This window comes from Podarcis gaigeae (assembly GCF_964106915.1).
Source record: "Podarcis gaigeae genome assembly, chromosome: 8".
NCBI classification, from domain to species: domain Eukaryota; kingdom Metazoa; phylum Chordata; class Lepidosauria; order Squamata; family Lacertidae; genus Podarcis; species Podarcis gaigeae.
Window position 1 is genome coordinate 17,896,654 of NC_139684.1, and position 13,476 is coordinate 17,910,129.

Below are 13,476 nucleotides of genomic sequence, written 5' to 3' on the forward strand. Positions count from 1 at the left end.
TAAAGAGGTATAATACTGCATTAAATTTATAGCGCAGGCGAGGCCTCCCGAGATTCCTCTTTATATCCATACTGCCTCTGTTGCACCTGCACAACTTGCAATAAAATCAGCTGGAATCTCACATGTTTGCAGGCTTCCAGTCAACCACTGGAGGCTTGTTCACACGCTATGCAAAGCACGGGGGCAAGCTGCCTCTAGCACAGGTGCAAAAGTGTGCACATGCGAAAGAGGGCACACACTTGTTGCACATGGGCCGGACCCTCCTTGAACAACAAGTGAATAACTGCGCTGGCGTGCGGGTCAGTGGAATGTGATGCTCACATGTTATCTCTTGTCCCCATGTTTGAGCCGCCTCTGTTTGGGGACTTGTGAGGGAAGAGTCATATGGTTGTTTAGGGAAGCTTTTAATGTTTAATAGGTTATTGTATTTTAGTGTTTTATTGGAAGCTGCCCAGAGTGGCTGGGGAAACCCAGCCAGATGGGTGGGATATAAATAATAAATTATTATTATTATTCTTAGTCAGTAATTCGGCCTTCAGAAACAGTTTCTGGGTGGAAATTGCTGAAATGTCTGGGAACAACATTGGGCAAAACTAAGAAAAAAAACTTGATAACTTTGGCCAAAAACTTGAATTTATTTTTCCCTTTTGCACCCGGATTTTTACTTTTCGAAATATGGCAACCCTACCTCAGGGCCAAGCCTGACATTTGGAGCAAACACTCCTTTTAAGAACTTTTACCTCCCTCAGACGCTCATTTTAGACACATTTTCCCCTCTTAAGCATTCATTTTAAACATCTTTCCCCTCACTTGTTTGAAACATTAACAAACAAAATTCCCCTCGTGAGGTTTTGGGGTTTTTTTTGGTTAAAAACCACTCAAGAAAGGTGGTATTCAGCATAAAAACCGGGCAGGCCTCAGCCTTGCCTTCCTCCGGCCAATCCTGTGGCGGCATTTTGCATCAGGGCCTGCCTACCCAGCCCCTCTGCCAATCAAGCGGCTGCATTTCCCTCGCTCTCGGTCACTGTCCAGAGATGGAGGGGGAGGAAGGAGAATGGCTGCGAGGCATGAAAGCTAATTTCATACACTTAGTAAGTTTCTTTTTCTTTACTGACCTTGCTGGAAGAACCAGCTGTTTGTACATGTGAGAGAGTAATGGGGTTGGAATGGACTGCAGTCAAGTATCAAGGGCAGTGGGAAAATACCTGAAGTGTGTCTCTATTTTGAAAGGAAAAAAAAAGCTGTATTTTAACAACTAAAGCCAAAACAACAACCCTTTTGCCAACTTCCTGCAGGTTTAGGGTCTGGGTTACCTCTCCTCACAGAGAAGCACTTACAATTTTAATTTTAAAAAAATATTTATTTGCCAAGTCCTTCAGTTGTAATTCTTCTCCTTCAGTGATTTTATTTTATTCTCTAAAAGAAAAGGCTTCGTTTCTCAAAATAAGGCTTTCAGTTCTGTCCATGTTTATTTGGGAGTCATGGTTGTCAGGAGCGGGGAGTCTTTCTCTTTCCCCTGAATGAATTATAATCTCCAGAGTCCCAGCTTTCTGGGTTTTTTTTCCTTTTTTTAACACCCCCCCCCCAAGTTTCTAGCATTTGTAGGATCTGACACAAAATGTAGAAAAAGTGCAAATTTCCACACTTTTTTGTGAGCCTGCGCACACACCATATATCTAAAGCACATCCTAACCCCCTCCTAAATGAAAATCTTCCTGGGAATTGTTGTTTGTTAAGGGTGCTGGGAATTGTAGCTCTGTGAAGGTAGACTACAGTTCCCAGGATTTCGGGGCGGAAGCTTGTGAGCTTTAAATGTATGAAACTAGCCTCCCATCTTTCAGTGTTTTAGCCAAAGAATGAAGTCGTAGGAGCAACTGATGTTCAGGGGAGCCAATCTAGCTAATCAGAGAAAGAGAAGGCTGGTTTGAAACACCTGTTACCTATTCTAGACTTCAGATTGGTTTTCAAGCCTGCTGGTCTCACCTGGTGGAGAAGGGATTTGCTGTTGGCTGGTTGAAGACCAAAGTGTTTGGGTGCACGTGTGTGTGATAATTCATTCAGCTTGGAACAACAATTCATGCAACTGATAGGGTGAACTGTGCATAAAAACTTCTGCCATAATACATTTTTTTTGTCTACAATCTGAGTGTGTCAGTGACACTTTGGGATCTTGACTTTGATGGTGTTTACCAAAACAAGTCCATATGTGCTTTGGAGACAGAGAGTGAAAATATTCATTTTTTTTCCTCCATAGCACAGCCTCTCAAGGTCTCACCTCTCATTCTCCTTTCACCTTTTGTTATCCCTCCTGCAAGACAGAGATAAATTTACAGTGCACTCCTTTGCATGCCTACTCAGAAGTAATCCCACCGAGTTCAATTAGGCCTATTTATTACTCCAAGCTCAGTGGGGAGAGGATTGCCATATTATATTATTTTAATAAGAGTTATATGTGTGAAATTGTGCAAACAATTGCTGCATAGTTCTAAAGAAAGATATTGCCATCTTTTGTTCGGTAAAATCTCCACACTCTCAGAGTTTGCCGCAATTGGAATTGTGGAATTTGGCCCCACGTATTAATTTAATTTTTTCAGATTAATGAAACCCAGTGAGCATAATATAACAAGCATCCAGCCTGCAACCACTAGATGGCACTGCTGTCTATGTTTTGGTTTGATAGCAGCTTATTTCAGGGGTCACCAACCCGGCGGGCACCTGGGCACCTGTGAAGGCTCCCAGTGGTGCCCTGGGCAGATGCCCCAGACCGTGAGCTTTCATTTAACAATAAAAAGTAAGTCCCTAACCCTCCTAGACGACGCGGGTGGCGCTGTGGGTAAAACCTCAGTGCCTAGGACTTGCTGATCGCAAGGTCGGCGGTTCGAATCCCCGTGGCGGGGTGAGCTCCCGTCGTTCGGTCCCAGCTCCTGCCCACCTAGCAGTTCGAAAGCACCTCTAAGTGCAAGTAGATAAATAGGTAGCGCTTTATAGCAGGAAGGTAAACGGCGTTTCCGTGTGCGGCGCTGGTGCTGGATCGCCAGATGCCACTTAGTCACTCTGGCCACGCGACCCGGAAGTGTCTCCGGACAGCGCTGGCTCCCGGCCTCTTGAGCGAGATGAGCGCGCAACCCTAGAGTCAGACACGACTGGCCCGTACGGACAGGGGTACCTTTACCTTTACTAACCCTCCTAGAAAGAATATTATGGGGCAAAATGTACAGATACCTTCTAAGCAATTTCTGTAAAATGAGAGTGGAGTCGCCACCTTGTATATTTTTTCCTGGTACTTAGGAAAACTTCCTGTTATTATTAGATTGCAACTGTGTGTTTTTGTGTGTGAGAGAGTGATCTCCACAATAAGTACCATCACAGCATAGCGTGACTTCCCATGATAAGCATAATATTTTGGGGGATGGTTGTCTCTTAATTTTGTGTTATGCCATGCTCCCTGTGGCAGCCATTTTGTGGTTGTGCGTTTTCAGCCCTACCTTGTGATGTTGGGAATTGAACCCATTGCCCTCTGCAAGCAAGGCAGATGACCTACCACTGAGCTACACCCCTTCTCTTAAGAGTTAGGAAAAATGCCTTGTGTCAACTCTGACCAAGGCCTGTCCATCTCAGCATTGTGTCTGCACTGACTGGCAGTGGCTCTCCAGGGTTTCAGGCAGGTGGGGGGGGGCATTCCCAGCCCCACCTAAAGATGCCAGGGATTGAACCTGGGATCTTCTGCATAACAAAACAAATTCTCTCCCACTAAGTTATGGATAGCTCTAATACTCAAAGGAAGCCAGTATGCTGAGCTACAACACGTCCTCATTTCCATTCAGACATTTTCACTACATGGTTTCACTACATGGTGCCTCCTGTTGCCGTGAGACAGAATGAGAAATAAACTGGGCTGCCACCCACTTTAGTTAATCTCAACTGATTTGGTTAATCTCAACTGATTAACCAATTAATGAATAACGCTTTTAAAAATTGCACATGATGAAATCCAATCATTCAAAAGGGTTGCAGACGTGTTGCAGTAACAGTTCTCTTGGAACAGAGAAGGGGAACTGGATCTGGTTGGTGGTCCAGAACATGATTTGTCCCATGGACTAGATTTGTCTTGCCAGGGTCACCTGACATCACAGTGATGTCAGATGACCTATTTTTTTGCATAGTGCTAAGCATGATCAGCTGATCAGTTGGCACTTGTAAAGTGATGTCCATGGGGCTGTGTGCAGATGCTGCTGAACTGCAGTGCCTGCAACCTCCCCTTTCAGCTAAGCCATGTCTTTATTTGCCCTACAACTGCCACCATATATGTCATCTGGTTGTAGGGCAGGTGGGCATGCCTTTGCCTGCTCAATCCACATTCTGTGTGGTGTGTGTGTGAGTGAGAGAGAGAGAGAGCATGGAAGGAATGTGTCTTTTAATATGGTGCTTGCCATCTGTACTTTTTGCAAGAACTTTTATTAAAAACGTAATTAAGAATCTGCTGCCTGGTTTAATGGGGGGCACTGTTTCATTCTATCAAAAATGTTTTTATCGACTTAATTTAACTATTTGACTGAACGTAACAGCCCTTAAAAAATGAACCGATTGGGAACACAGGAAGCTGCCTTATACTGAGTCATACCACTGGCTCATCTAAATCAGTATTGTTTACACTGTCTGGCAGCAGCTCTCCAGGGCTTCAGACAAGCATATCTCCCCTACCTGGGGAGGGGAGATCAACTGTCCTTTGGCTGAGATCTGAGTTGCCTAGAATGGCTACAACTGCTACTTCATGGAGGATGTTGACCAATTCAAGTCCTGTTTAACAAACACTCTTAAGAACAGAGAGGGCTATGGCTCAGTGGTAGAGCATCTGCTTTGCATGCAGAAGGTTCCAGGTTCAATCCCTGGCATCTCCAGGTAGAGCTGAGAGAGACTCCTTTCTGAAACCCTGGAGAGCCACTGCCAGTCAGTGTATACATAACAAGCCAGATGGACCAATGATCTGACTCTGAATAAGGGCGCTTCTTACGTCCTGGAAAAAATAATAATTTCCCTTCCTCCCAGATTCCACTTATTTCCACATTTCCACTTATCCTGCATTATCTTCCTCTTTGGTCATTCCACCCTGGTTCTCTCAGTCTCCCTGCTGGAAACTTTTGCAGCTATTAAAGGGAATTGTTCCCATGCAGCCCAGTCTCTCCAAACACCACCCATCAAATTGACGGGCCCTTAGCTAGTTTGTAGTAGTGCATTAAATAAAGCTCAGTTCTTTCATATAGACACTAGGGGGCACTCACGGTACACCACAGGTCTCAAAGGGACTAAGCAAGAAACAAACTGAACTTTATAAGGCTGCAGCTTGAAAAGCAAAAGCCACCAGAAGATGAAACATTGGAGCTCCTCTTGATGCCTTGCCTGCTGTGGAGCTTCCTTTTCTTCCTTTCTAAAAGATGGTTTTCTGGGAGGTGGGAGTGATGCTGCTGCTTTATACTGAATCAGACTGCAACTCACACCCTGGTCAGTCCCCTTATGCTGTTTCTGTCCCAAGCAGCCAGTATTTAGAGGTGCACTGCCTCTGGAAATTGAGGTTCTCTTCAGCGATCATAACTAATAGCTATTGGTAGACCTGTCCTCATTCATGGATTTGTCTAATCCCACTTTCTAAAGCAATCTAAGCCTGCCTTTATTGTCACATCTGGTAGCAGTGAATTCTATAAGCTAACCATGCATTGTGTGAAAATGCCCTTTCTTCTGTCCCAAATTGTATTGCCATTACCAAAATAATTGGGGGATCATGAGCTTTCATAATACAGTGGTACCTCGGGTTACATACGCTTCAGGTTACATACACTTCAGGTTACAGACTCCGCTAAACCAGAAATATTACATTACCTTGGGTTAAGAAATTTGCTTCAGGATGAGAACAGAAATCGTGCTCCGGCGGCACGGCAGCAGCAGGAGGCCCCATTAGCTAAAGTGGTGCTTCAGGTTAAGAACAGTTTCAGGTTAAGTACGGACCTCCGGAACGAATTAAGTACTTAACCCAAGGTACCACTGTACAGGAATGGAGAAAGATAATTCTGAGTGGTGTTTCAATAATGTTTTATTTTATTTTTGTATAAAATATAAAAGTTGCTCTCCAACTACTAGGAATTATTGACCTCCTTCCTATGTTAGGAACATAGGAAGCTGCCCTGTACTGAGCAAGACCACAGGTCCATGTATTGTCTACACTGACTGGCTGCATCTCCCTAGGATTTCAAGCAGTGAGTCTTTCTGAGCCCTCCCTGCAGTTGCCATTGGGGATTGAACCCAGAGCTTTATCTGCCACAGGTAAAGGTAAAGGGACCCCTGACCGTTAGGTCCAGTCGCGGACGACTCTGGGGTTGTGGTGCTCATCTCGCTTTATTGGCCAAGGGAGCTGGCATACAGCTTCTGGGTCATGTGGCCAGCATGACTAAGCCACTTCTGGCGAACCAGAGCAGTGCACGGAAACGCCGTTTACCTTCCCGCCGGAGCGGTACCTATTTATCTACTTGCACTTTGACGTGCTTTCGAACTGCTAGGTTGGCAGCTGCCACAAAGAAGCACTTAATCAGCCACCTTTCTGGCTTAGTTCTGAGATTCCACCAGACACTCTTTCATGCATCCATGAGGACTAAAAACTTTCTGCACCCAGTACCACATCTTGAGGTCTTTCCCCCTCTTCTGCAGAACTGCATTACGACCTTGCTTTGCCGCTGCAACTGCATACGATCAATCACCTTGTAACCTCTGCATTGTTCCTTATACTGTAATGATCCTGTTCTTCAGAAATACCTTTACCTCACCATGAACTCATCAGTGCCTTGCCCTCTGCTAAAGGCACCCTGCTGGCAGCTGGAGCTGTCTAGCCAATCCCCCACCCCACCCCCCACCATCACCTTTAGTTTCTTCTATTTGTAAAGTAGCTGAAAAACCAAAAGCTGTGTTTTGTTTGGTTCTGACATTGGCTTGCAAGAGTCTAGGAGATGGGAGTTCAAGGCCAGCTGTGTTTGCCTCACAGTTTCCAGGCACGGCTGGGGAACGGCAGCCAAGGAAAGAGCCAAGTCACAGGAGATGGGGAAATTCCAAGCTGGGTGTTGATCAGAACAGGATTCTCGCTCTCCTGCCATGTGCGTTCTTCTCCCCTGCCCCCCGTAGCAATGAGCTAAAGTTGTCCAATCCGTTCTGGCTGTCAGCAGTAGGGGAGCTGGATTTCATGCTTCCAAGTGTGTCTGCATGCGGCTGTGTCTCTGACGTCTGCGCTGTGCCTCCCTTGCCCCCCTGCCAAGGAGGTTGGTGCCAACAGGCGGACAGACCGATGATCCATTTGTGACGCCAAGACCGTGGAAGCAACGCGTCTCCCGTTGGCAAAGCCTCACTTTCCCTATTACCACCTGTAGGGGATGCAGTAGCCTCTGTGCTCCCATCGAAACCCGGTACGAAACCCGGTACCCGAAAAAATGGGAATTCCGCGACTGGGAATCTGTTACACACAGCTACATTTTTGCAAAGGACAACAGCAGTAAATGCTGAGGAACGTACTGTGCAAACTAAGACTGTCTTCTATTACACAACCTAACTGTATTTTGCGTAATTTATCCTGGTTTGGGGGAGTCGCAAGGAAGGTTAAGAAGCTATATGTGAGGTACCAGCAACCCGTATGCGGAACAGTTGCCCAAATGATACATTCTTGACACATTTTGAGAGTCATCTCTTTATGAAGGGGATCTAAAGGGGGGGGGGAACCCTTCAACACTGTAAAAACAAAACAAAAACACAGAATTACAAGCTGTAAAGGCACACAGAGCTGAGCAATACCTTTATTTGGGAAACAACCTTTTTGACTGGGCTGGGGAATCATTTTCAGCCCAAGGGCCACATAAGCAACTTCCTGGGGGCCACATGGCTGGTTGTGGGTGTGGCCAGTGGCAAATGTGGGTAGAGCAATGGATGTGACTTACCTTTATACCTCTTACCTTTGGCCCTCCAGATGTTGCAGCCGCCGTCAGCCCCAGCAAGCATGGGCAAGGACTAGGGATAATAGAACTTGTTCAGCAGCATCTGGAAAAACCAAAGGTTCCCCACAACTGCTTTAAATATCAGGCCAAGTTCCTGCTGTGCAGTAATCAGATAGATCTCAACACGCAGGCTAACACACGCAGCCTGCCTCGTCATCTAGTTTTAGCAAGAGGCAGCTCGAGAGCACATCCCAGTCAGGTGAAAGTGAATTGTGGTCATGGCTTGTGGTGACCTGGGAAGAGCCTTGGGGGCCAAAGAGAGAGGCCTGGGGAGCTGTATTTAGCCCTTGGTCCCTAGGTCCCTCCTACTTTCCTGGGATGAGCTGCGGTTGATGGGAGTTATAGTCCAAAAATGTCTGGAAGGCAGCCGGTTGTGGAGCAAGGCTGCCACGTGTGCTCTGAAGCACATCCCAAGGAAGACTGTGGTTTTCACCCCTAACAATTTATGGGACCAAAGAAAGCTGCCTTATGCCAACTTCTGCCTTGTACCACTTGGAGCAAAGATGCTCGTACGAGTCCGCCCCTTCTAACTGCCTCCTAACATGCAAGCTTCAGAGGCCTTTCTCTACCTTGGTTGTGAAAGCCTCGCAGTGGTCAGCAGGGCCTTCTCTGTGGTGGCTCCTCTTTTATGGCATCACCACCCATCTGAGCCCTGACAAGCGATGCCACGGGTGGTATTTTAGGATTTGTTAAAAACAAAACTGCTTGCTCAGACAATAATGCTTGTTGGATTATCAGCTGCATCTTATTCACTGTGTAGTAGTAGTAGTTTATTTATTTATATTGTACGTACATACATACATACATACATACGCTGCTCATTTGGCTGATTTTGTGGTCTTAATGAGTTTTTATATTTATAGACTCAGCCATAAGATGGAGTATAATAGGTGGGAGTCTTCTTGTTTCTTGGTCACCACCTTCAAATACAAATATTTGATAGATAGATAGATAGATAGATAGATAGATAGATAGATAGATAGATAGATAGGTGAAGTCAGATCCTTGGTCCTTTTAGCTCAGCATCACCTACACCAGCTAGCATTGGCTTTCCGGGGGTTGAGGTGGGTCCCCCCCATACCTGGAAATGCCAGGGATCAAACCTGGGACTTTTGCCATACAAAGCATGTGCTCTGCCTCTGAATCACAGCCCATTCCCCTATAGGAACATAGGAAGGTAGCTGCCTTCCATTGAGTCAGACCCTTAGCCTATATAGGTCAGCACTGTCTACACTGACTGGCAGCAGCTCTCCAGGGCTTCAGGCAGGGGTGTTCCCAGCCCTATCTGGAGATGCTGGGGACTGAACCTGAGGCCTTCTGCATACAAAGCAGATGTTCTGCAGCTAACCTGCCTCCCCTCCTCCCTTTCCACAGGGTGCTATTACACAGATTAGCCATCTTGTGTGCCCTGCTGGGGCAGAAGCAGGGAGCTATAAATAAAACAAGTACAAAAATAAAATTTCATAGATGCAATCCCCGCTGTGCCACAGAATGTAACTAGCAGAAAGCTGCAGCTAATTTTGACTTCCCTTCAAGTAGAATCAGCTAAAGCAATGCTCCTATTAAGAGGCAGAAGGTTTTAAATTATTATTAGCATTACTTTATAATTTCATAATACAGGTATTCGGGAAGCAAGGCAGGGACGACTGCTCACTGAAAAAGCATTTCCTCTGCACTCAGACGGTTGCAGGTTCAGTCCCCAGTGTCTCCAGTTTGTGTGGTCAAATACAGTCAAACCTCGGTTCCCAAACGCCTCTGTTTTAGAACATTTTGGCTCCCGAACACTGAAAACCTGGAAGTAAGTGTTTTGGTTTTCGGACGTTTTTTGGAAGCTGGACATGTGACGCCGCTTCTGCTTGAGTGCAGGAAGTTCCTGCAGCCAATCGGAAGCTGTGCCTCAGTTGTTGAACAGCTTCTGGATTATGTTCGACAACCAAGGTTTGACTGTAGGTACAAGAGACATTTGAAGAGCCCCTCCTGCTGGTCAAGATAGGTAAAACTGGACTTGTATGGAACAATGGTTTCAGTATCCACATTCCTAGAAGCTAGGCACCTTGGATTAATAAATGCGCCCCCCTCACGTACACACACATTTCCCCCTTTGCATGTGAGCGGGTCCACAATCCCTGGAAGGCAACAGCTTGGCATTATGTCTGAACCCAGATTCATGGCTTGTCCCTCCCTAACAAACCAGAATTGCTAGCCAGTTTTGAATCCAGCATCGGTACATGGCATTGGGCCAACCTGAGGCAGGTGGTGTCACTGCCATCTGCCACCACTCACCCACCCCCCCACACTCATGCCCACCTTATTTTGCCACTGCTAACATGGTGCTCTTGCTCTGAGAAAGGATTTCCTTTGTCAGAGGGAGGCATTCTGGGTGTGGTGGCCCAGGAGAGTGACCTCCACTGCTGTGGCTTCGTCAGGTGGAACAGACAGAATACTAACTTTAAGCTGATTTTTAAAAAAAGGATTTTCTAGCTGCATTGGCAAATCGGCAGTGGTAGAGGCACTCTTCGTGGGCCACCTTGCTCCGAGGGATGACCCCTTTTCTCTGAGCAAGGCCACAGAACAGACCCTCTAAAAGAGGGGTCAGCAAAATTTTTCAGCAAGGGGCCAGTCCCTCAGACCTTGGGGGGTGGGGGTGGGCCGGACTATATTTTGAAAAGAAAAAAAAAATGAATTCCTATGCCCCACAAATAACCTAGAGATGCATTTTAAATAAAAGCACACATTCTGTTCATGTAAAAACACCAGGCAGGCCCCACAAATAACCCAGAGATGCATTAAAAAGAAGGACACATTCTATTCATGTAAAGACACGCTAACTCCTGGACCGTCCAGGAGAAGGTGATTGGGCCGGATCTGGCCCCCAGGCCTTAGTTTGCCTACCCATGCTCTAAAGGGCCCCACAGTGAGCAGGCATTTTGCACAGTGGGCAGAAGGAGCTGGTCTGGCAGCCAGACAAACAACCACAGGCCAGAGGGGGCACCAATTTTCTGCTTCTCAGCCCTGGCTGCTTGAGGGAAATTGCCTTGCTTGACCTCATGGAAGGGCCAGTCCTGCTTCAACCCAAAGGTTGTTCTTGAATCCTGGCTTGTTAGGGAGAAGCAAACAACAGTCTTGGAAGTAACTCTGAGCTGTGCCTTTTCTCCTTGGTTCCACCTGCTTGTGTGAAAGGGGGAGCCAAGTGAGAGTTTTGGGGCTGCATGCACAGTGGGTTCTTCCAGACAACCTATTGACTGAACGTTTGTCCTGATTTGCTTGCACAAAGGTTAAACAGAGGTCATGCTATGTTCAGTTTTCGTGGAATAGTCATTCTGATTTGCTTGCAGGGTGGCAGGGCTATCAGAAGGCAGCAATGTCCATTCTGACCTGTCTTCGTCACAGTCAGGTCTGTTTCTGTTCTGCAGTTCAGGTAAAGGTAAAGGGACCCCTGACCATTAGGTCCAGTCGTGGCCGACTCTGGAGTTGCGACGCTCATCTCGCTATATTGGCTGAGGGAGCCAGCATACAGCTTCTGGGTCATGTGGCCAGCATGACTAAGCTGCTTCTGGCGAACCAGAGCAGCGCATGGAAACGCCGTTTACCTTCCCGCCAGAGCAGTACCTATTTATCTACTTGCACTTGGATGTGCTTTTGAACTGCTAGGTTGGCAGGAGCTGAGACCGAGCAACGGGAACTCACCCCGTCATGGGGATTCGAACCGCCAACCTTCTGATCGGCAAGCCCTAGGCTCTGTGGTTTAACCCACAGCGCCACCTGTTCTGCAGTTCAGTTTTCACTAAATATGACACCGTACATCTCTCTACTGTATAAGATAGTGACATAATTATTTCCACACAAGTCATTTCAATGCAAACACAATTTAAATGGGCAGGGGGGAGGAGACACGCTATTGATTTCCATTCTGACACGGGATGAATCAGCGAGCATCAACCGTTTCTGCTTCTGTCACCTGTTCCCGCCAGAATTCTCTGACTTCCCTACACGGCAGTTATGTGACAATGAGCGTTCGTCCTCATTTGCTTGCAGTGTGTTTATACATCTTCCCATTCATCTTTCGCTCATCTTGCAATTTTCAAGACATTTCCCCCCCCCCCCTAACTCTTTCCTAACTGCAAAAAGTTTGTTTCTTTTTCTAAAGTGGGTTTGTGGCACTAGGGTAACAGTGCATTTTAATCCACTTTAATTGCGGAAACCTGGATTTCCCAGTATGCACTTGCAAAATGCTGACCTTCTCGAAAGAGCCATTATTCGCCAGAGTTCTTGGCTTATTATTACATGTAAATGCAGCCAGAGTAAGGCTGCCAGACGCCCTCCTTTTCTCAAACACACCCAAGAGGACAGAATGCCCCTCCCAATGTGATTCTTTCTCTAAATCATGCATGCGCCACCTTTTCTGTTGTGGCATACTCTCCCTGTTGAGCTCAAAGAAGCACCAACTGTGGCGTATTCTTGCTGCTAGTGGACCACATACCTGTGGCTTTCCATGGCTTTTGCTATTATCAACAATAGTTCCTGATGCTCTTGCACACTGTGATTGATTTTGCTGATTTTTATTGATGAGTATTGATTTTTCTAATACAGCGTTTTATCACAGCATGAATTTTTGTTTTTGTAATAGAAATATTTCAATAAATACATTTTATTTATTCACAGGCTTGCTTTCTTAATAAAGCACTCAAAAATTGTAAGCAAGCATAGGAAGATAGGTAGCTGCCTTCCTTGCACAGAGTCAGGCCATTGGCCTATCAGGGCAGTATTGTCTACACTGACTGGCAGCCCCTCTCCAGTTTTTCAGGCAGGGGATCTTCCCCAAACAACTTGGAGATGCCAGGGATTGAGCCCAGGGCATTCTGCGTGTAGAACAGATGTTCTACTGCTGAGCTATGGCCTCCTCTGCATAGAGTGCTGCCTTACAATGAGACTGACAGTGGCTTTCCAGGGCTTTTAGATGAGATGTTCTAGTACATAACTGGGGTGCAAAGCAGCTGCTCTACAACTAAGCTATAGCCCTTCCCTGAAAGTTCACAAAGTTGCCATTTTTCATTGTCCACTGCCCCCAATAATTTATCTTTGTCACATTCAATAATAGTAATATTTATTAAATTTATATCCCGCCCATCTTGCTGGGTTTCCCTAGCCACTCTGGGCGGCCTACAAGAGATATAAAAACACAACAAAGCATCAAACATTATAAAACAAAATATACGAGCAACAAACTAACCAATAAATCAATAGAAACCAATAAGAACAGCAACCATATTAACAATAATAATAAATAGTTTGCAGTTATACCCAAATTAAAATAACTGCCAACCCCAACTAAACATTTCTAAGAATCATTTCCACCCAGTTTTCTCCTTTAAAATGTGTTGATCACAGCTCTTTGGATTTATTTGATTTATCTTTTTTATAGTCCAGTTTTCCAAAAATTGAAGCAGCTTAG

General features: G+C 45.9%; 1 protein-coding gene across 4 annotated transcripts in view; it reads left to right on the forward strand.

Moving 5' to 3' along the window:
- The first annotated feature begins 1,024 nt into the window (after nt 1-1,024).
- SAMD11 (sterile alpha motif domain containing 11) overlaps nt 1,025-13,476 on the forward strand; it is a 323,740-nt gene continuing 311,288 nt past the window's right edge. For 3 of the 4 annotated variants that reach the window (XM_083752516.1, XM_083752517.1, XM_083752505.1), the window contains exon 1: nt 1,029-1,091. The gene's annotated coding sequence lies outside the window, so the exon portion shown is untranslated. Of the gene's footprint in view, nt 1,092-13,476 lie in introns of all 4 variants that reach the window. The other variant, XM_083752510.1, reaches the window with a different exon arrangement.